The sequence below is a fragment of the Carcharodon carcharias genome, chromosome 7, assembly GCF_017639515.1.
Source record: "Carcharodon carcharias isolate sCarCar2 chromosome 7, sCarCar2.pri, whole genome shotgun sequence".
Taxonomy (NCBI): domain Eukaryota; kingdom Metazoa; phylum Chordata; class Chondrichthyes; order Lamniformes; family Lamnidae; genus Carcharodon; species Carcharodon carcharias.
Window position 1 is genome coordinate 73022334 of NC_054473.1, and position 24406 is coordinate 73046739.

The 24406-nt window shown below is 44.3% G+C and overlaps 1 protein-coding gene and 1 long non-coding RNA gene across 3 annotated transcripts in view; one reads left to right on the forward strand and one right to left on the reverse strand.

Moving 5' to 3' along the window:
* Window positions 1-24406, forward strand: part of rassf1 (Ras association domain family member 1) — a 93978-nt gene that overhangs the window by 28469 nt on the left and 41103 nt on the right. The window lies entirely within an intron of this gene.
* LOC121279928 lies at window positions 1145-23265 on the reverse strand. The gene is made up of 3 exons (XR_005943528.1): window positions 23235-23265; window positions 19293-19344; window positions 1145-1278 (listed from the first exon to the last, which is right to left on the reverse strand). It is a non-coding gene; the product is annotated as an uncharacterized LOC121279928 (long non-coding RNA).

Genomic DNA, 24406 nt, shown 5'->3' on the forward strand with positions numbered 1-24406 from the left:
TTTTCTTCTTTCCATCTTCCCTCAACAGTCAATGTCATTACCATCACTGAATCCCCCACCATCAACATCCTGGAGGTGGAGTTAACATTAACCAAACATAAGTGAACCAGCCTTGTAAATATTGTGGCTACAAGAGCAGTTCAGGGACTGAGAATTCTGAGTAATTCATCTCTTGACTCCCTAAAGTGTGTCCCCCATCTACAAGGCATATGTCAGGAGTACGATGGAATACTCCTCACTTGTCTGGATGAGTGCCACTCCAACAATACTCAAGAAGCTTGATATCATTCAGGGCAAGGCAGCCCACTTGATAGGCATCATTAACGATCCGCCACCTTAAACAATCACTCCCTCCACCACTGGCGCACAGAGGCAGCAGTGCATGCAATCCACAAGATGCACTGCAGCAACTTGACAAGCCTCATTTGACAGCACCTTCCAAATCCACGACCTCTCTCAGCTAGAAGGAGAAGGGCAGCAAATGCACGAGAACACCACCACCACCAGCAAGTTCCCCTCCAAACCACACACCATCCTCACTTGGAACCATATCGTTGTTCCTTCACTGTCACTGGGTCAAAATTCTTGAGTTGTCCCATGGTGTAGGTCACTCTCAGCAGCAGCTTTGAGAACTAAATTGGGTGTAGCAGCAGTCCCTCCTTAACATCAAATAGCCTCCCTGTAACTCTTTCGAGTACAAACACATTTCCATCTGTTCCTATTCAGATGAAGTTACATTGTTTCATAGTTTACCATTGTGAGATTTGAACTCTTGATCTTGGGGTTACAAACCCAGTACCATAACCACTTGGCTATTTAGGCCAAGCTAGCCTCCCTATACTTGCAAAGCTTGCCAAGAGAGCCAATTGGCTTGTGATTTGTGGCTGCCAAGTGGAAAATCACACTGGAACTGGTGACTTTTTAAGTGACCTCCTGCTTCAGGTGTGAGTGTTAACCACTGAGCCACAGCTGACACCAAAGGACTGATTCATAGAATCCTAAAGCCCCCAGCGTGTTGCAGAACCACTTCTGCTTAAAGCAGCTCTGCATTATAGAGAGAAGTAGACACAGAATGATGATGCAGGAATATGGTGAACATGACAGCCTCCAGTCCACTTTATATATAGAATTATATACAGCTAGAATTTACAACACAGAAACAGACCATTCAGCACAACTGGTCTCTGCCAGTGATTATGCTCCTCCTGTGCCTTGTCTGCTTTGCCCTGTTAGCATATCATCCTGGTCCTTTCTCCATTATGTTTGTGTCCAGCTTTTCTGTAAATATATCACAGAAAGAAAGACATTTAATTTATATAGCACCTTTTTACAACTCTATATTTCCCAAAGCATTTCACAGCCAATGAGTCAATGTCAAAGTATAGGGGAGCATGGCAGACATTTACATTTCATCTTTGGGCTTCTTCCAGATTGACAGCTATTTGGATTTGGTTTGTAGTCACCATGATTTCCTTTGCATTGACCTTAGATCAGACGTGAGAATTCCATCTTCCCAATGTTGCTGTTAACTCACTCAGAGACAAATGACTTGCAGCCTGACTGGCTAACAACTTCTGAGGTGATTCCTCAGTGATTTGTCCCATCTAGTGTACCACTGCCTGTGTCAGATGGCGAGACCACCACATATTTTGGCTCATGAGCACAAAGAGCGCACCAGCTCTTTAAATCCCATTAATGAAGCAAAGTCTTAGAATAGCAGTCATAGTGATTAATGCACAAGTATAGATCTCTTGCTGTGGATGGTTGCACTTCCCACAGAGCTGGATACTAATTTTGACAGGCCTGATTAAAGGGTGTTTGAAATACAAGGGAGATTAAAGTGTACTTGTAATACAGAGCAGATTCAAGGCTCTGGCCAACATTTATCCCTCAATCAATGCCAGTAACACAGATGACCTGGTTATTTCTCATTGCTGTTTGTGGGACTTTGCTGCATGCAAATTGACTGCCATGTGCCCTGCGTTTCAACGTGACTACTCTTCGAAAACTACTCAATTAACTGTAAAGCACTTTGAGATGTTCTGAGATTGTGAAAGGTGCTTTATAAATGTAAGTCTTTCTTTCTCTCAAGATGCGAATGGATTAATGTGCACAGAGCTAACAATTGTCCTGTTGTGGCAATTCACACTGTCAGCATTGTAGAGCACTCACTGGATTCTCCTGTCCACTTTTTAAAAACTAAGTATTACATTGTAAAACTATTGTGTTCAGGCTAAGAATCATGGTTGTACTTCTCTGTAAGAGAAATGATTACATGGATGAAAAAACCCAACAATTTTATGATTGGCTTTACTTAAATTGCTCCAAAAATAATAGAATCCAAAGGTTTAGCAATTTGTCCCAAAACCTGTTGCATGTTTGAATAATGTTGGGTGACAAAAACATTGTACAGAAGCCCTTCTCCCTGCCTCAGCATAAAAACAGTGTGTCAAATGGGGAGCTAAAGTCCCATGGGGAAACCCCAAATGTATTGACAAGTTTGCTTTGAAGATCAGAAGGTCCTCTGTCAGTAGTCAGACACTTATGAAATTAATCATTTCAAGTAGATAAGATATGAACAACAACCCCTTGCCCATAATTTGAGTCATTTGCTCATGATACCTAACCAAGGTAGCAAGCAATGTGCAACTGGTATGAAACTTTTTGACCATTCAGCAGTTAAAAATAACAAGTTTTATCTTTTCTCTCAGTTAACAACTTTACATACATTAACATTTCCAGAGCACAGTCATTTCTGATTTAATTAACTTAAGAACACTGTTGGAGAACCATCTAAGCTAGTTGCCCCCACTCTCTACCCCCCCCCCCCCCCCCATTGGAAACATAGATGTTTCAGCTCATACCTCTATACTTTTTACCCCCACAAGTGCAAACTAGCTTGAGTCAACTTTAAAACACACAGTGGCAGAATTTTCATGGGCCTTCTATTGACCTTCCACCATGATTTTGATGGAAAATTGGCAGAATCCCTGGGGAAGAAGCATAAATGCCCATTTGTGCCATTTTCCTGGGAAGATGCAGGTGTGGGGAAGGTGTTCTGTGCAAGAGATAAGGAAGACCCATAAAGAACATTTACCCCATTATGTCTTATTGTAGGAAAAAGGAGCTTTAGGCCGAGGCCCATACCCTCATTAAAGGCTGAGATCCTCTGTAAATGAGTCCATGATCCATTTAGTGGTCTTTGCACTGACTCCTCAGCTTGCCTAGATGCTTGAATGTCTGGGCCAGTAGATGTTGGTTTCTTAAATATCGTTTCACTGTTATTTGCAGAATTCAGTCTGCAATTTCATTGACACATTATGTTCTGCTGCTATTTAGATGTGTGCTTTATTTCTTACATATTGAAGTTTGTCCTTCCAACTCTTTCTAACAGTCTTGCCTCCAGCTGCTATTTTGGGAAGCAAAGTGAATTGGATGGTAATTCCTTTCAGGGTTCCAACTGACTTGGAGAACGATGAGCAATTATTGAAAGCCAAGGAAGTGATGGAAGGATCCACAGTTTGACAGGACGCGACAAGAATCTTCCTACCATGGCAGTAGCCACCTTTATGCCAGCCGATAGGGGGGGACACATCCTATACTGAGGGGTTGAGTTTCAGGAGCTCTTGCAAGGTGGAGGGAGAGGGGGTGGTAGGGAGATAAGGCACCTATACCTGGTGGTTACCCCACTGGATGTCAAGCCAGAATTCTCGGCCTGAGCTAGAAATGCCTGGAGCAAGGTTTGAACCCTGTACCAATCAGCAGGGTGTGTGACATGTACAGAAACCCCTCACTATTCTTAAGAATTTCCAATCCCAGCTACTGGGAAACTCATACAGGCAGAGTTTCTATTTGCCCAAAATGGAGTGAACCCTCTCTCTCCCTTTAGGAATGCTCCACACTCTCCTAAATAATACAATCAAGAAAAGGCCATTGGGCCCATCATGCCTGTACTGGCTCTTTGAAAGAGCTATCCAATTAGTCTCCATAGCTCTGCAAATCTTTCCTTTCCAAACATATCTAATTCCTTTTTGAATGTTACTATTGAATCTGATGCCACCACCCTTTCAGGCACCACATTGTAGATCATCATAAATCCTGGTGTTAAAAAATTGCCTCCTGTTCTCACCTCTGGCATTTTTGCCAGAGATTTAATTCACAGGTTGGCTAGAACCAAGGCTTGGGGATTCCAGAGTATAAGACAGTACTTGAGGTTACTGAGTTAACTGCACATCGATCAGATGCTTTGGATGTTCCTGAAGGAGTCAGAACAGAAAGGCTTAGATTTTGTTCTTGTGAGGAATATGCAGGACTTTTTGCTCTTGCTTTCAACCTCGTGTTGGAATAATAGGGAGCTGCCTGGCTCATGCACCAGATAGAAGAGTCTACCACAGGCAGTTGACTTGGTTCTGGACTCAGCTTGCAGCAACATCATGATAGCAATGGTGAATATAGTTGGCTCTGGGATTTTATCTGGGATGTGTAATCCAGCTCCAGGATCCATCTAAGGGCAGAGCAGAGACTAACCAGGGTAAATTTTAATAATGTGCAGAGCCTTAACTTCTAGGAATGTGCTTTTGAATCTTAAACATGCTTCAAAGTGACATATTTGTCAATAGAAGTCCAGAATTAAGCCAACTATCTGTGGTAGACTCTGTAATCTACGACTGAACCAGCTAGGTCCACATTATTCCAGGGAATTGTTGATAATTGATGGGGTAGCCTGACTCACTATGAATCCTGGAGAGAGAAATCTGTTGCTGAGGCTGAGATTCTTCTCATTTGGTTGCAAGTAATCTAGCAAGTTAGAAGAGGAAGGTTCAGGTTAAACCAAGCACCAGGAAGCTTACAGTGATGTATTCTAGTGAGTTGCACAGTTTAGCTGGTTAAATTCAAGCCCATACTTAGTCTCCCTGAGCCTTGATTTGGTCAATCTACATTGAAAATCACTTAACTTGGATACATGGGATGTGTCCCTACTTGCTTGCCTTCCCACCTTCTTCCCTGCTTTCAAAATTCTTCTCAAAATCCTCCTCTTTGATTGTGTATCTCCAGTTCCTCATCCTGACCTTTTAATTCCCCTCCCCTTTCCATGTGTTCAGTGTCCAACTTTTCTCTTGTCTTGTTTTAAAATGCTCCAAGACTTTTTGCACATGTGTAGCATAGATTATTGTGATACTGCTGTCCTACATTTTGGGAGATGAACAGAAATTCTTAAGTATGGTGATGATGGGTTTATGTTTGCCAGGTACGCAACTAACCAAAAACAAAAGTCTGTCTGTAGCCTTCAGCCTCTCAAAATAGGACCATGTGGTTCTTTTTTTCACGTGTATCTCCACGCGCTATTTTTCCTTTGGGGGATAGTGGGGAATTGGTGGAAGGATTCCCTGGCAGATTATCAGTCCACTGAACCACATCATAGACACTCATTCCATGGCCAACAAGTCCTGGTGTGGGACTTGAACCCAGAGGCAATGACACTACCACTGCACGACAAGACCTCCCCTGTGGTCACTTAGGCCACATGATGGGCATCGCACAAAGTCCATTGACTTTCTTCATTTATGGAGGTGAATGGTCATTAATCATCAACTTTGTGGCCAAACATATAAGCCACGCACTAAGGTAGCAATTTGCTCCCATCTGATGATTGTATGGGTAGCATTTTCTCACTGCCAATTGCTGTATCCTCTAACTAGGGGTCTGTGTTTTCATTTGCTTTAGGTTACACATCCACTTCTCTCTCTCTCTCGCCTCCACTAGCTCTCCTTCACAGCACTGCTCCAGCTTTCCTACAGCCTAGAAACGGTGGTGCTGGAAAGTGGACCTGAGCCAGCCCATTGTAAAGCTGTTTGTCTTTTTTTATTATAGGGCTTACATTGCATTAGGAGTAAAAGTGCACTGGATGCTAACCTTTTTTTCAGTGCAATATGATATTAACATCCAACAAACCACCAAATGCCAACAAGCAACAAGGGGCCTACTGCAGCACTCTGAATTGCAGAAAGAGCCCCTCCCCTTCAAGTCCTCCTCCTTTTATTTTCATTAATTCCCCTTTCTCTCAGTTGTCTTTCCAGCTGAACACTTATTGGGCCATAATGATTGAATTGCTTTATGTCTCCCATGTGTACGCGGCTGCCTCATTCACCGTACTGAAGCATGTGGGCCACAGCTGCATCTTAAACTGACTATTGTACACTTGCCACTTACTGTGTGGGAAGCAGATCTGCATTCTGTTAGAGGGAGGAAGGATGCAGGTCGGCTTGCATTGGTAGAGCAAGTATGTAGACTTAAGAGTCTGAATGGTTTGAGTTCAGAGGTCAATATCCTACAGGAAATTTAGAGAGAATACACAGCTCTCAAGTATGATAATTGTTTCCTCTTTACTAAACTCTGCTGCAGATTTCCAGTTACTTACTGTTGAAGAAACTTTGGGGAAATTTCTCTGTGTGCTATTTGTTTAGTGTGTTCGCATGGGTTTCCTCTTCTGTCTATTGGTTAATCTGTGGGGAGTTCACTGGGAGATTTCTAGCCTATATCTTATAATTCCCTCTGCAGTTTCCAGCTCCAGGAACAGCTCAGTTGTCCATGCAAGAAAGAAAGACTTGCATTATGAGAGCACCTTTCACAACCTTAGGGCAGACCAGATTGCTTAAAAGCCAGTGAAGTATTGTTGAAGTTTGGTCACTGTTACAATGCGGGAAACATGGCGGCCAGTTGTGCACAGCAAGATTCCACAAACAGCAATGAGGCAATGACTAGATCATCAGCATTGGTGGTGTTGGCTAGGACACTGGGGAGAACTCCTCTGTTCTTCTTCAAATAGTGCCACCGGCCCTTTTACGTCCCCCACAGAGGGCAGATGGGACTTTAGCTGCTGTGGCTGTACCCTCTGGAATTCCATCCCGAGCCCCATACCCCTTTCAACCTTTAGGAACCTCATTAAAACTCACATCTTTGACCAAGTTTTTGGTTATCCTTCCTATTCTCCCCTCCTTTTATTTGATTCAGTCTCTGTGAAGGACTTTGGCAAGGCATTTCTGTGTTAAAAACACTACATAAAGGCAAATTGTATGGGTCACAAAAAGAAGAAATAATTATTTTCAGTAACATGGTTAAGGTCAGTCCTTCTCAAGAGCCCTGGAAAGATGAATCACATGGTTTTGTTCTGAGCCATGCAAATTAGGCAGGTCCCAGTTTTATCGATTGTTCTCTGTTAACTGAGTTGATCTCAGAGTTACGGTAAGGTACCTTAAAATATCCCCAGATTAGGGAGATCAGTCAGGGCTTCTGTAGCTGGCTGCTATCAAGCAACCCCTACAGGAAAGTGTGTGAGTGATACCATCATCGATTGTAAAAACCCATCTGGTTCACTAATGTCCTTTAGGGAAGAAAATCTGCCATCCTTGCTTGGTCTGGCCTACATGTGACTCCAGACACACAAGCAATGTGGTTGACTCTTGAAATGGCCTAGAAAGTGATTCAGATCAAGGGCAATTAGGGATGGGCAACACATGCTGGCCTTGCCAATGACTCCCACATCCCCTAAAAAGAATTTAAAAAAGACACTGGATGACAGTAGGATGAGGTTCATCTAGAAAGCTCCATATAATGCAATATCTGGTCACCGTCTGTAACAGCATAGTTAAAAGCCCCAAGGTGTTTCATCATGTTTAACTTTACACTTGTCCACATAAGCAGATAGGAAAGGTGACCAAAAGCTTGGTCAAAAAGGTTAGGTTTTAAAGAGAGAGGTGGCAAGATTTAGGGAGCGAATTCCAGAGCTTAAATTCTAGACAGATGTAGCCATGGCCACCGATGATGGGTCAAAGGAAATCAGAGATGAATAATGTGGCAGAATTGGAGGAACACAGAGATCTCAAAGAGTTGAGGCGGTTATAGAGATAGGGAGGGACGAGGCCATTGGAGGGATTTGAAAACAAGAATGAGAATTTGAAAATCGAGGTATTGAATATAGGTTCACGCAGAGAGAATAATCAATCACTGGAGGACTGTCTTGATACTGTCCCAAAGCCCATTTCATGTTGAATCCTAGCCAGTGTCAGACAGCTTCTCATGTCCATTTTAATCAGGCCTGGATACAAGCCCAAGTCCCAGAGGTGAAGGGGCAGTTTGAAAACTCCCCTTCCCTCTTGTTTTATTTATATGAAGAGTATTTGGAACCACACAATGGAGGGAAAATCTCAAGTGCCAAAATTCTGGTGGGCAAGGTTTGTATCTTTGGCCTTGAGGGTAGGGATATTTAATAAGGTAGTGTCCTCACAGGATGAGCAGCCCAAAACTGGAAGGAGCAAAACAAGAGGCTGCAAACCCTTCCTCAGAAGTGAACATCCACCTTTTGTGCCAAATATCAAATCTCTGCCACCCACTCCACTATTGTCACTACTCCATCATCGACTCTTCTATGGCTACCCCGTCATCAGTTCTCCCTCAACCATCCTTTTTTACCCCATCTACTGCACTGTCAGTTCTCCTTGGCATTGGGGATTTTATTTTCATACATTCTAATTTTCCATTTAAATATAATTATACCTGTAACTTGTTACATTAGATTATGCATGATAAGACCAGAGAACTGTGACCTGTGACCTTCCAGCCCTCCTAATAAATTGCGGAATTTACCCATCTTCTGCTGATATGGACACATCATAAATTTAGCCTTCCAACTCATGGGGCCTCATTCAACCTATTCCTCCTCACAAGAATGCACTGTGCTTTAAACTGTCAGACTGATCTTTCCAACATACTGCATCCAATTCCAAGTGCTGCAATATCTGCCATCCCACCTGTTCCAACTCAATCAATTTTTCCTCTGGACCATGTCAACCCTTGTGTCTGGAACTTCATGTGAGGTGATTTTTCCCTCACCCATTCGGCACAGGGCTTCCATTCATGTCAAAGTCACAGGCAGCTGCTCGCTTCTCCTCTAACTTCTATTCCTTTCTCCTAAAAGGGAGATTGACCACTCTTTCATTGGAAGGTTTTTCAACATTTCTTGGAGATCCTTGAGTTGGGTCTCCCTCTTTAAGGGCAAAATCATCCGCTCTCGTTGGCAGGTGTCATGGCGGGTGTGAGCGGACAATATGGCGAGAAATCCAAAAATTGGTCGTGAAGTCAGTTTGCAATCATCTGCTCCGACCATTAATGGCAGGCAGTGTTTCCTGCCATCCAACGTTGGGAACTTAATTTCGATGCATTTGCATCTCATTATTGTACCCTCATGCTGGAATCAACCCCACACATCAAATTTACCACCCACGTCGGCATGATTTCAGAATGGAGTGCTTCACAACTGCCTTTAAAAGGCATGACCCTGGGAACTTGGAGGGGAGTGCACTCAACCTTGTGCAACGCTCATGAGGATCACCCGTAGAACATCAAGGAAGAGGCGCTGCATATTCGTTGGGGGCACAGGTAAGTTGCTTTTTTCTGGCTGGCTTTCAGTGCAGTGCTGGGACAAGGGCTCCAGTGTAGGTGGGGCCAGGAGTGGGAGTGCAAGGCAGCACAGACTGAAGGAAGTACATAAGCACATGTGGAAGAAGAGGGGGGTGGAGGGTGAGGGAAGCAGTTACGCACTTGGAAAAGTTGTCAAAAATGAGCATTCTTCTGCAGTTGAGATCATTCAGCAGCAGCTCCATTGACATGCTTGGGGTCGGGCCTCTGAAGTTTTTCTGCCCATGCAAGCAATGCAAAAACATGAATATGTCACCAAATGCTCCAGAACTTATCACCCCTCAGCACTCCAGCCCCAGTCTGAGACCCCTTCCATTGATTGTGTGCGGTCTTGTCCTGCATAAGGACAAATGGAAAGAATGTGAGCAAAGCACATGCCAGACCAAATGAGAAGGATGCCAGACGTGCATGTGCGCTGAGTGGAGCCATGGACGTGATGAGTCAGTCTCCAGAGGAGATGAGGCCAGATGGATATGTGAGGGTGTGTGAGAGAGAGTGAGTGGTGATGTCCCTTGAGCTGGTAGTGAATGAGATGGCAGTGAATGTGTGATGGACCTGTGAGTGGGTGAGTTAAGATTGGTGAGATCGTTGATTTACTCTGGTGACACAGATGAGATTGACCATCTGCTTTCTACCTGGGATGGCCAATTTCTTGTGTGCAGCATTGGCACTGACCATCTCTGCCACCGCCTCCCAAGCCAGAGTGGTGAGATTGATGGGCATTCTGCGGGCAGATTGGGGGTTGAGGACATCACGACTGTCCTCCTCAGCATTCAAAAGGTATCCGAGGGACGCGTCACTGAATTGGACTCTTGGCTTTTGTGGCCATGTCTTCACCAGAGCAGTCCTAGGCTGCAAGCATTCTGAACCGTGCACATGGCTGCAGCTTCAATATGGCATCCAGCGTGAGGAAGCGGTGAGGTAACGGTGTGGCAGGCAAATCAGAGGCCGTCCACCAGTGATCTGGCATGTTTCCCATGACTGCATAATTTATGAGGCAGGAAGGGGAAGATACGGCGCGAGAATCCGCCATTGTGGCCGGCGGGTAAAACATCTTTTCTCACGCCCACTATCGTACTTAAGGTGGAATCATCCCAGATTTGCACTAAGGGCCTGACACCATGTGACAGGCTGGACAATCTCTCCAAGACTTCCTTTCTCCTTTAGGACACCAAAGTTACTCTTGCTTTAGAATATTTAGGATGTAATTTGCCACCTACCACCATATGTTCGGTAGCCTACATTGACACCCAGACTGGCAACACCTTGATTTTAAGATTCTTACCCTTGTGTTCCAATCCCTCCATAGCCTTGTCCCTCCCTATCTCTGTAATCTCCTTCAGCACCACAGCCCTCCAAGATACCTGTGCTCCTCTTATGCATCCCCAATTTCCTTTCCTCCACCATGAGCAGTCAAAGCTTAAGCTATTTAAGTCATAGTCTCTGGAATTCCAGATGTAAACCTTGCCATCTCTCTACCTTTCTCTTCTTCTTTAAGATGCTCCTTAAAATCAACCTCTTTGATGAAGGTTTTGGTCACCTTGCAAATATCTTGACTCAGGGTCAAATTTTGTTTTATAATGCTCTTGTAAAGTGGGGTGTTCATTAAAGGCATTATATAAATGCAAATTGTTGGTGTTATTGAAATACAAGGATGAGTGGGTAGGGGCCCTGCCCAATATCCAGGAGACTTTCAGCCTATTCAGTGAAAAATGAGTTCTGAAAGATGGTGTGTGTGAATGATGCTTACTGCCTGACAGAAAACAGAGCCTATCTGTGGCCATTTAAGCCCTTGAACAAACCGATTTGCATTTATATAGCATCTTTGATGTAATAGGATGTCCTAAAGGTGCTTCACAGGAATATTATCAAACAAAATTTGACACTGAACCCAAGAAGGAGCTGTTAGGGCAGGATATTAAAGAAATTGGTAAAAGAGGTAGGTTTTAATGAGTGTCTTAAAAGAGGAGAGGGAGAGAGAGAGCAATGGAAACCTGTAAGGAGAGAGTTCCAGAGCTTTGGACTCAGAAAGCAGCTGAAAGCATGGCTGCCAGTAGTGGGGCAATAGGATTGCCCAACTGCGCAAGGGGAGTTACTGGACTAGTACTCCAGAGCCCCAGGATAATTCTCTTGGGACCTGGGTTCAAATCCCACCATGGCAGATGGTGAGATTTAATTCAATTAAAAAAACCTGGAATTAAAAGTCTAATGATGACCATGAAATCATTGTTGATTGCCATAAAAACCCAAAGGTTCACTAAGTCCTTTAAGGAAGAAAATCTGCCATCCTTACCTGGTCTGGTCTACATGTGACTTCAGACCCACAACAATGTGATTGGCTCTTAAAAGTCCTCTGAAGTGGTTTAGCAAGCCACCCAGTTCTCAAGGGCAATTAGGGATGAGCAATAAATGCTGGCCCAGCCAGCAATGCCCACATCCCATGAACAAATAAAAAAATAAATTTTAAAGAAGAGGCCAGAGTCAGAGTGACATAGGGTTCTCTAGCTGAGAAGTCCAGTGAGGTAGGTCCAGGGAGAGAATCTAGGCTTGTGACTGCCAGACCCTGCGATGGGATGTGATTTCTTTGCCTCACAGCATGTGGCAGGATGTACCAGCACACATGACCTGCTCAGGCTATGTATGAGGCAAGGTTGAGAGAAGTGGCTGCAGTATTTCTGGAACAGACACAATTGTTCCTGAGAGAGCAGTGAGGAGGTGGCTTACTCTTGGTTTCAACGTGAGGAGGGTGAGACATCATGTAGTAAGTACATATGGCTAAAGTGTTAACCCTTACTGTCCCACACTATGCTGCAGTAAGCAGTGGAACAGGCAATAAACAGGAGCGTACAACTGCTTTTATATTGCTGCAGGATAGTAGTGCTGAGAGAGAACCCATGCCCCCTGGCCATGAGTTCTCTCTATAATAATACCTCTCTTTCCCATTGGGGAAAAGGCTTCCTGCTGCCCTTCATTCTTGTCAGGACTCAAGAAAATGCCAGAACACATTGAACGTCAAGTTAACATGGTGAGGCAGTGGTGATTGCATACAGAAAAGTAATTTCCTTTTAATTCATTTACGGGATGTGGGTGATGCTGACTAGGCCAGCATTTATTGCCCATACCTAGTTGTCCTTGAGAAGATGGTGGTGAGCTGCCTCCTTGAACCGCTGATGTCCATGTGGTGCAGGTACACGCGCAGTAGAATACAAAAAGCTTGCTTTTATATAGCACCTTTCATGACATCCTGCCAATGCAGTTCTTTTGAAGTATAATCATTGTTGTAATATTGGAAAATGCAAAAACAATTTGCAGCAAGCTCCCACAAGCAGCAATGAGTTAAATGACCAGCTAATCTGTTTTTAGCTGTTCTTGTGGATTAAACATTGGCCAGAACACTATGGAGAACTCCCCTGCTCCTTGAATAGTTATGCCCACCTGAGAGGGTGGATGGAGGCCAGTTTAACGTCTTATCCGAAAGACAGCATTTCCAACAGTGTCACTCATTTACTATTAGACTGGGTGATGGCCTGAGTTATGTGATCCAAGGTTGAATTTTTTGGCCCAACGGGGACAAGCACAGGCACGCCAACTCACACCACTGGCTGGCATGCTGCTTCCCTGACACTGTTCAACCCCCAGATAGCCAGTTCAGTTTGCTAATAGCCTATTAAGGCCTATTGTCGGGGGCCAACTGGGAATTTCCAGTCATGCTCAGGTTTCCACAAGAGAGTTCAACTGCCAGAAATAGCCTCCTGGTGGGCAGACCAGGGGTGCAGCGCCCCATGCAGGCTCTTTGTCTGCTAGTCTTCAGCCGCAGCCAACCCCCTTCACAATGATAAGCGGTGGATAGAGGATTTTTTTTTTTGTTTAACTTTACATACGATGATAAGAATTAGGAACAGGAGTAGGCCACTCAGCTCCACGAGCCTGCTCTGCCATTCAATAAGATCATGGCTGATCCGATTGTAATCTCCCGCCTGCCCCCGATTGCCTTATACCTCCTTTCTTATCAAGAATCTATAAACCTCTGCTTTAAAATATTCAGACTCTGCTTCCACTGTCTTTTCAGGAAGAGAGTTGGAGTGAGGCTGCCTCCATCTTGGGGCACACACACTCTCTCACCTGTTAGGGCATGTTGCTACTTCAGTACTGGAGGGCATTCTGTTGGCCTTCCAGCTTTGACAGCCCACCCGCCAACGCCAATTGGATGGCAAGCTCCACCTATGGCTATCGTTGGCCAATTTGGGGAAAATCACAGCTGGTTGCTGTTTCCCACACTGCAGGCTTCTGACTCCCCATTTGATCCTGATGGCGGGGTCCCGAAGCCCTTAGAGGGGGGAAATCCTTTCTAAAGTCTCTGGGGGGAAATTGTTTCTAAAGTCTCTGAAATAGGGCTTAATCTCCCCTAATCTTCTGACTTGGAGGTGAGAGGGCTACCAACTGAGCAACAACTGACAATATAGAGCCTCAAAGCCCTAGCTTGTAACAGATCACATTAACTTAAAACCGTTCTGTACTGTAATGAGAGCAGCAGACTCAATAGTTCACAGAATCACAGAATTGTTACATTGCAGAAGGAGGCTAATCGGCCCATCGTGTGGCACCGGCTCATGATTGAGCATTATGACTTAGGGACATTCTCCTGCCTTTTCCCCGTAACTTTGTACATTGTTTCTATTAAAATAATCATCTAATGCCATCTTGAATGCCTGTATTGAACCTGCCTCCACCACACTTCCAGGCAGTGCATTCCAGATCTGAACCATTTTCTCACATCACATTTGCTTCTTTTGCAAATCACTTTAAATCTGGACCCTCTCATTCTTGATCCTTTTATAAGTGGGAACAGTTCCTCCCTTTCTTTTCTGTCCAGCCCCCTTATGATTTTGAACAACTCTATTAAATCTCCTCTTAGTGTTCTCCTCTCCAAGGAGAACAGTCCCAACTTCTCCAATCTATCTTCATAACCGAAGTTTCTCTTCCCTGGAACCATTCTTGTAAACCTCTTCTGCTGACAGCCCAAACATTGCTGCCAGTTTTGTCTTTTTGTCTCCTGGGAGCTGAAGATTATTAGAAAGAATGAAGAGTGTGCACTGAACAGAAATTATTGTGCCTGTCTGCCCTGCTTCTGACAGATTCCAACTGGGTGCATAGGCCTGGATAACACCCCAATTGCCATGAGTTAGGCAATGAGTAAAGAATTGTGGTTTGAGGAGGGTTGTGAAGGTGGCACTGAAACCTCAGCAAATAGAGACACAAGCACATTTCCTAAAACTCCTACTGTGTTTTAATTAAATAGTCGTGAAAAGGACCAGCTATTTGCCGTAGACCCCAGACTCCTGTAGGTATACAATGGTCATGAAACAGCCTGTACCATTTCAACAGGAAACACAATCACCTTCCTTCGACAGAACCTTCCAAATCCCACCTGGAAGTTCCCCTCCAAGCCACTCACCATCCTGACTTGGAAATATATTGTCGTTCCTTCACTGTTGCTGGGTCAAAATCCGGAACTCCCTTCCTAACAGCACTGTGGGCGTACCTAAAACACATGGACTACAGTGGTTCAAGAACGCAACTCACCACCACCCTCTCAAGGGCAATTACGGATAGGTAACCAAATTGCTGGCCTAGCCAATGACACCCACATCCCATGAAAGAATAAAAGAAACCCAAATGACCTCAGAGATCCAAAGGGCATTGAAGAAGTTCAGTCTTGCCAAGCTAAAAAAGGGACCTTGAGTTTTGCTCACCCACACCACATGCCCCCTTTCACCCATACTCTCATCCTTGAAAATGATTTCTGAGCAGTTATATCCTCTCCTTTCTCCCTGAAGACTGACTCTATTCTTTGGGGCTCGGAGGATCACGTTTCAGGCCGCCCCATGGGCACAAGCTATTTGGGCCAGGCTATCAATTCGCAGTCCTGACTGCATCACCCATGTGGTTTTATTCATTCAACACTGGGTTGGAGAAAATAGTCTGCTAGGATCTTGAATAGTGGGCAGTTAGCTGACTGCCCATATTCTTATTTGACCTACTCAGCCTCAGGCTCCCCTCCAAGTCACACAGCATCCTGACATAGAATTAAATTGCCGTTCCTTCGTCGGCACTGGGTCAAAATCCTGGTACTCCCTACCTAACAGCACTGAAGGAGTAACTTCATCAAATGAAATGCAGCGACTCAAGAAAGTGGCTCAAAGTCCCTGCTCGAGGGAAGTTAGGGATGAGAAATGAAAATCTGGCCTTGCCAGTGATGTCCACATCCCATTAATTAATTAAATTGAAAAATTTCTCTCTGCATAAATGTTGTAATTTTCAGTGGTTAACCAGCATCACCACGAGAGGGCAGTGTTTACATTTATATGTTGGAGGTTTAAGTCTGTCAACTGGGTCAGTAGAGTTTGGGGTCATTTTCTCCCGGCTAATGGGGATGAGCAAGGGCGTGGCGAGGAAGCTTCCTTCTGTAAAACGTGGACGGGAATTTGCCGCAGGAGTTTCCTGGCATAACATTATTGGATTGCTCAGGAAAGGGAGCCGTTCTACCACTTCATCTCCCGACAATCCCGGGATTCTCTGCAGGGAAGGACAAGGACAAGTGGGCATCAGTAACAATAAGAGCACTTCGGATGTCACCCAGGTATTTCTGGTGCCCAGTGTCCAGCATAACAGGGAGTGGGTGGTGGGGGCGGGGGCTGCAGTGGTTTAACTTCTAAAGAGTCCACAGCAACTTGAATCAATCATGTATGGGTAGATTACTCTCCCCATCCTCAAGGTTTTGATTTACATCAATTTTCCCAGACCCTCCCACTGGTTTTTACACACGCCAGAACCTGGCTGTGGGAGATTTTACCCACAGTCCCCTGGGTGGACTCTTTGTTAGTGGAGCTGAGGTGAACCATTCACTTGGCACTTCTGCCTAAAGATGTTTGAAAATACTTCAGACTTTCCTGTTGCAGTGACGTGTTGAACTCTTACATCATTGAGAATGGGGATGTTTAGAGTTTCCTCCTCCTGTTAGTTGTTTAATTGGCCACCACCGTACACAGCTGGATGTGGCAGGACTGCAGAGCTCTGGTCTAATCCGTTGCTGTCTCTGTGAAGTGCCATGGGATGTTTTATATGTTAAATGCACTATGTAAATGCAAGTTGTGGGATCATTGAGCTTTGTCTATCCTATGCTGTTTCTGCTGTATAGCATGTGTGGTCCTTCAAAACCCCCAGCCTCTACTATATAGAAGGACAAGGGCAGCAAATACATGGGAACACCATTACCTGGATGTTCCCCTCCAAGCCACACACCATCCTGACTTGGAACTATATTGCCATTCCCTCACTGTCACTGGGTCAAAATCCTGGAACTCCCTCCCTAACAGCACTGTGGGTGTATCTACACCACCAAGAAGATGGCTCACCACCGCCTTCTTGAGGGTAACTGGGGATGGGCAATAAATGTTGGCCTTGCCAGCAACACCAACATCCCATGTAAGAATTTTTAAAAATGTAGTCCTGTTTTGAGGCTTTAGCAGATTGGCACCTCATTTTTAGGTATGCCTTGTGCTAATTCTAGCATGCTCTTCTGCACTCCTCATTGAACCAGAGTTGGTCACCTGGCTTGATGGTAATGGTAGAGTGATTTATATGCTAGGCCATGAGGTTACAGATTGTGGTTGTATACAATTCTGCTGCTGCTGATGGCCTATAGTGCTTCATGGATGCCCAGTTTTGAGCTTTTAGATATGTTCTGAATCTATCCCATTGAGCAGATTGGTAGTGTCACACACAATGGAGATTGTCCTCAATGTGAAGATGGACTTTGTCTCCACAAGGACTATGCAGTGGTCACTCCTGCTAATACTGTCATGGACAGATGCATCTGCGACAGGTAGATTGGTAAGGACAAGAGGCCTAGTAGGTTTTTCCTTCTTGTTGGTTCTCTCCCAACCTGCTGCAAGCCCTATCTTGCAGTTATGTCTGCTGGGTCAGCAGTGGTGCTACCAAGCCACTCTTGGTGATGGACATTGAAATCCCCCACCCTCAATGCTTCTTCCAGTTGGAGTTTAATGTGGAGGAGCACTAATTCATCAACTGAGGGAGAGTGGTAGGTGGTAATCAGCAGGGGATTTCTTTGTCCTTGACCTGGTAAAACTAAATACTGAATGGTGTTGTGGATGAGTTGGGCCAGATTTAGAATGTGAGGGCACTGTAATGTAGTGTCCAGTATCTCTTTGGTACTGTGGGTCATGAGTCTACACTTCCACTGTCCCATTTAATTCAATGTCAGAGAATGAAGGCACTCTCGTCTTTGAGTCAGAAGGTTTGTTGGTTCAGGTCCCACTCCAGGGATCTCGGCTGACACTCTTGCATAGTACTGAAGGAGTGGTATACTTTTGGAGGTGCCATCTTTCAAATGAGAAGTTAAGATGAGGCCCTGTCTACTCTCTCAGGCAAATATGCAAGATCGAATAACACTATTTTGAAGAAGAGCAGAGGAGTTCTCCTGGTGTCCTGGCCAATATTTATCCTTCAACCTGAAGAAAATAGATCGCTGTTCATTTATTTAATTGTTTTTTGTGGGACCTTGCTGTGTGCAATTTTAGCTACTGCGATTCCCTACAGGAGTATCTACACTTCAGAGGTACCTGATTGACTTTAGTGCACTTTGGGAGGTCCTGAAACTGTGAAAGGTGCTATATAAATGCAAGTTCTTCTTTCTAAACACAGCCTACAATAAAGATAACAGCCGACTACAAGATTCCCAGCCCATATGTTGAGTTATACCTTGTCAGCAAAGGTTGGATGCAGGTCTGCTCATGAGGGGTGTGAGGAGACTTTCAGCTGCAATCTTGCAAAATAGAAGCCTTATTGTGTACCAACTCAGAAATCATAGGCAAAGCCTTCCCTTCTCACCAGTTTCTCAAGTGTCAGGATCATATGTGGGTCTCGACCCCCAACAGTGTCTGAGTCCCTTTTGGCTGCTCAATCTTCCCAGAAGTGGACAATCAACAGACCAGTTCCAGGAGCCCTGTAGGGTCAATGGGAGCACTCGAGGCTGCAGGCAGCTGCATGGGAAGAGGTGGGTACTGCCACTTTACATGGGAGATCTTGAGGGTACCTCAAGATCGAGATGCTGTCTAAAGGCTCCTTTAGATTATTAATGGTAAGTGTGGCCACAGCTGCCAGGCCATCAGTGTGGAGGGGCAACCCTTCCACTGGTTGACTAGCAGCCATAGCTGTGGCCCTCTGATTCCTGCAACTCCAGGATGTGGGGAATTAACGAGAGCCTCACAGAACTCTACCCCCTCCCCCACACTCCAGCTTTCTGCAAGGAGGCTGCCTCAAGGCACCGGCCAGGCTTCAGCCTCAGCAGGGGGTTCATCTGACATTGGAAACTTCCCAGTGGTGTCAACAATTTGCCCCCAACTGGGCATTTAATTGATAATGAATACCCTCCACTGTCAGCCAGGTAGCCAATGCAGGTCAAACTCTGCCAACGGTGAGATTGGTGAAAGTGGGAACACATTGGGAGCCACGCTGACATGAGACTTCCTAATTTTGGGTCCCGGTCCCACCTCCAAACCAGTCTGTATAGGAAGGGGAAGATTCTGCCCCATGTGACCCTAAAGCATCTTGTAGTGGAGCATACACAAGACCCCTGTGTGCCTCTGCCTACAGCTGTAATGTTATTCAGGCTGCATATAGCCTGCAGGGATAATGATGGATTAGACAAGTTTAATTAGTTTGATACAGACTACAGGATTTGAGAGCATCTGTCAGTCCTTATATCAACAACACAAACCTCACGATTTGCAGCCTACCTGGAGTCCCTTGTTCCAAATATAAACCATCTGAAGCTTTGATATTCTATCCCTGAAATCATAAGAAAATTGTGAATTTAATTCTGAGTTAAAATAGCAAAAGCTAAATAAATAAATTGTGATGCAATATAAAATCCTGCATTAGGGTGTTAGCTCAGTGTCTGGCAGTGAATGATGTGGTACTAGTCCAGTGCCTCACTGTGGGTAGCTGGCAGTAGTCCTATGGCTGGCAGTGGGTAGCTGGCAGTAATTCAGTGTCTCACAATGGTTAGTTGGCAGTAGCTCAGCGTTTGTCAGTGAATGACTGGCAGTCACTTAGTGTCTGGGAGTGAGTGACTAGCAGTAATCCAGTGCCTGGCAGTGGTTAACTGGCAGGACCCCAGTGGCTGATAAACCAAACTTCTGACAGTTGAGAACACACTTGGCCCTTTACTGGTTGACACTCACTTGATGGGCTGAATTGCCTCCTCCATGCTGTCGTATTGTATGATTCTGTGATCCTCCTTCCAAGTAAACTCTATTTATTCACTGCTGGACATGTCTCCTGCTCCATAAGCAGTGTAACTGCCCCTTCCCTCCAGTATACATATGTTGCTGCTCTCCCGCCTTCCTCACTGTCAGCTCCAATTGAGTAGAATGGTGATGTTCAGTCTCTCTAGAAAGATTGCGCATTTGAGTAAAGTTCATAGAGGGAGACTTTCAATCCTCTACCCTAATTGCCAACCCCTCCCCAAAAACCCACTCCATACATTGAGACCTTGAGCTACTGAACTCTGGAATATAGCAGGCAGTGTCTCCAGCAACACAGCACTTGGTTAACTGATGGACGAGCTACAGCAACCAGAGGTGAGAAGTAATGTACAGAACCCCATATCCCTTGATGTCATTAGTATCCAAAATTCTATCAATTTATGTCTTGACCATACTCAATGATTGAGCTTCCACAACCCTCTTGAGTAGAGAATTCCAAAGATTCACCACCCTCTGAGTGAAGAAATTCCTCCTCATCTCAGTCTCAAATGGCCTGCACCTTATTCTGAGATTGTGTTGCCTGGTTCTAGACTCATCAGCCAGGGGAAACATCTTATCCACAACTACCCTGTCACGCCCTGTAAGAACTTTGAAAGTTTCAATTAGATCACTTCTCATTCTTCGAAACTCTAGAGAATATAGTCCCAGTTTCCTTTCCTCATAAGACAATCCCGCCATCCCAGGGATTAGACTAGTAAACCTCTCTTGCACTCCCTCCATGGCAAGTATATCTTTCCTTCAATAAGGAGACCAAAACTGTACACAATACTCCAGGTGCAGTCTCACCAAGGCTCTATACAATTGCAGCAAGATACTGTTACTCCTGTACTCAAATCCCCTGGTGATGAAAGCTAACATACCATTTGCCTTCCTAATTGCTTGCTGCACCTGCATGCTAGCTCTTAGTGACTCATAAACCAGGTCCCTTTGGATATCCACACTTCCCAAGACCTCACTGTTTAGGAAATACTCTGCCTTTATGTTTTTTCTACCAAAGTGGTAACTTCACACTAATTCACATTATATTCCATCTGACATGCTTTTGCCCATTCTCTTAGCCTGTCCAAGTCCACTTGAAGACTCTTTGCATCCTCCTCACAACTTAAATCCCACCTAGTTTCGTGTCATCAGCAAATTTAGAAATATTACATTTGACTATACATCCAAATCATTTATATGGATTATGAACAGCTGTGGCCCCAGAACTGATCCTTGCGGTATCTCACTTGTAACAGCCTGTGATCCTGAGAATGACCTGTTTATTCCTAATCTGTTTTCTGTTTGTTAACCAATTCTCAATCCAAGACAGTCACAAAATAATTGTTTATTTTCTCCACCATTTCCCTATTTTCCATTATGAATTCTCCTGTCTCCGCCTGTAATGGACCTACATTTGTCCTCGCTAATCTTTTCCTTTTCACATATCTAAAGAAGCTTTTACAGTCCATCTTTATGTTGCTTGCTAGCTTGCATTCATATTCTCTTCCCTTTCTTTATCAGTTTCTTGGCCCTCCTTTGCTGGATTCTAAATGGCTCCCAATCCTCGGGCTTACCACTTTTTCTGGCAACCTTATAAGCCACTTCCTTTGATCTAATGCAATCTTTAGCTTCTTTTGTTAGCCATGGTTGATTCACTTTTTCTGTTGAGTTTTTGTGTCTTAGAGGAATATACATCTGTTGTAGATCATGTAATACTACTTTAAATACTAGATATTGCCTGTCTACCATCAAATGTTTAGTGCATTTTCCCAATCCACCATAGCCAACTCGCCCCCCATATCTTCATAGTTTCCTTTCTTCAGATTTAAGACCCTAGTTTCAGGGTGAACCTGTGGGAGGATTGGCGCAGAGGAGCATAGAGGCTGCAGGATTGTGCCGTCCAGTGGTAAATGTACAGTCAAAGCCTGGCAGGTAAGGTGAGTGGGAGACGTATAGTGTAAACCTGTTGGGTGGAGGAAGAGTATAACAGGACAGAATGAAGTGGAATAATAATGGGTGGGTGTGTGCGGTATAGCTGATCAGAATCACTTTGCTCAGTGATGGAGTGAGTGACCACAAGGTACAAATGGACAGAAGCGTGAGGCATTCAGCGTGAATGTGGTAGTTCAGCAAGGCGCTCAGTGGTTAGGATGAGGTTTATCATGAGCGAGCAAGTGAGCTCCACATGGCTAGTCATGTAGGTAGACAAGTCAGATCGGTGTATTTATATTGTTGTGACACTGCATGCAATTCTTCCTTCCTGTCTTGTATACTTTATGCTGGTGTGTGCTATTTTCAGCTGCTTGTTTCAGCAGCCTTCAATTATCCAGCAAAAATACAAACCTATTTTGGCAGTTTGTCAGAAAGCAAAAGAAGGAACTAGTATTTGTGATGTTCCTTTTGCGACTCCAAAATGCTCTACAACCAATGAAGTCTTTCTGAAGTGTGGTCACTGTTATAATGTAGGAAATGTAGCAACCAGTGTGTGTACAGCAAGCTCCCACAAACAGCAATGACATAAAGAGCAGATAATATGCTCTATTGATATTGGTTGAGGGATAAATATTGATCAGGGCATCAGAGACTGTTTTTGTTCAAAATAGAGCCATGGGATATTTTAATTCCAGTGAGAGAGCCTTGTGGGAAGGAGGTGGGGGGATTGGGAGTCAAGAATCTACTTGATTCATTGTACAATGGTTAGTTTGGGGGGGTGGGATATGCCTTTTCTGATGTACTTTGTGGAGTGGTGGCTTTGCGAAAGATGTCTTGATGAGTTAGCAGGGCAGGCAGGAGAGGGCGAGTGTATAGGAAAAGGCTGTACGGCTGACATTGTATCTCAATGATGTAATTTTCCCCGATCACTGTGTAAATGAGAAGTTACGTTCTGAGTACTGGGACTGGCTCTGAGCCCAGTCTCATGATGTGAAACATCTTCCAATGAAGTCTTTGTCTGTGAAGGGAAATATTTTTGTGTGTGTCAGATAATGTTACAGTCTGTGGTGAGATTATAAATGCGCCAGACATTTCTCGCTGTGTAGTCATCCTTTTCTTAAAGGTTGTCAGCCCAATCCAGCATTCCCTGTGCAGGCGCTTTGCTTTCAGCCTTCCAGCTGTGTTAAATTGCTCTTGCAGAGAGCCAGCATGGACTCTATGGGCCAAGTGGCCTCCTTCCCTGCCAGCCCAGTGCAGCTGCCTTGCTTGGATCTTTCTCTCCCTGGTGGAGTAGGACTGCAGCCATCTGCCCACAGGCTAGAGGGGGCTCACTTAGTGGGTGACCATATTTTCTAAACCAATTCTGGGGTGACACAGGGTGGAGCTCGGCAAAGGATGGAAAATTTATGTTGCACAACATAGGAAGGCAAAAACCTTTAGCTGCCTCAAATAAAATTTGTGCACATACAGATTTGCTTTGCATTTCTGGTGTATAATTACCATGGATGTGACTCATACTATTGACATGGATTCGAACCATTTAAAAATAAACAATAACTTTGTGCACGAATATCACCTTCTTTTACCCAGTGTCTATATGGTCTAGGCTGTATTCGCTCAGTTGTGAAGAAAATCTGGAACAAAAATTGCAGAAAAGAGCAGTTTTATGTTTAGTGCTACATTTGTATTCTACTATAGATACCCTGTTCCCACCCAAAATAGAAAATACTGACTGGCATTCTGAAATCATATAGATGTTTCTCCTTCAGTTGGTTGTAAATATGTAAAATCCTTTTGAAGTTAGCCATTAAAGCAGCAATTGCACCTTATCTTTGGCAACACCATTTTCACTTCACACCAAATCGCAAATCTTCCGTGTGTTCTATGTCACATGCTGTCCAGTCGGCATTGTATCTTTGGCAACTGCAATAATGCTGTGCCATCTACATTAAAGCTCCCTTTATTCATTTGTGTGATGTGGACTTCGCTGGAAGACTAGCATTTGTTGCCCATCCCTAATTGCCCTTAAATTGAATGGCTTGCTAGACTATTTTAGAAGGCCGTTAAGAGTCACATTGCTGTCAGTATGGAGTCAAATATAGACCAGACCAGGTAAAGACGGCAGATTTACTTCCCTAAAGGGACATTCGTGAACCAGATGGGTTTTTGCAATTGATGATAGTTTCCATGGTTACCATCACTGAGATTAGCTTTCTATTCCAGATTTAATTAATTGAATGTAAATTCTAACAATTGTCATGGTGGGATTTGAACCCATGTCCCCTGAGCATTAGCCTGGGCCTCTGGATTACTAGTCCAGTGACATTACCACTATGCCTCCATTTCTCCCTGAATAGTAATAAATAGCTAATAAAAATAACAATAGTAAAGTTCTAGATATCTCTAACACATTTATTATCATTGTTATTTTGACAATTAGCAGACACTTTTATATAAGGCAACTTACACCACATACTCTGTGCTTTAACTTGTTTATGTATGGCTCATATTCAATACAAAAAATTTAAAAGATAGCATTTTGGGGGGTGAGTTTCGTGGACCAGATTCTCTTTTGGGAACAGTGTTTGCTTGGGGACACAGTACCTCATCCAGGTACTATCCCTGGAAAACAGGGACATATGGTCACTCTAATTTAGTAATTCTGCACTTGC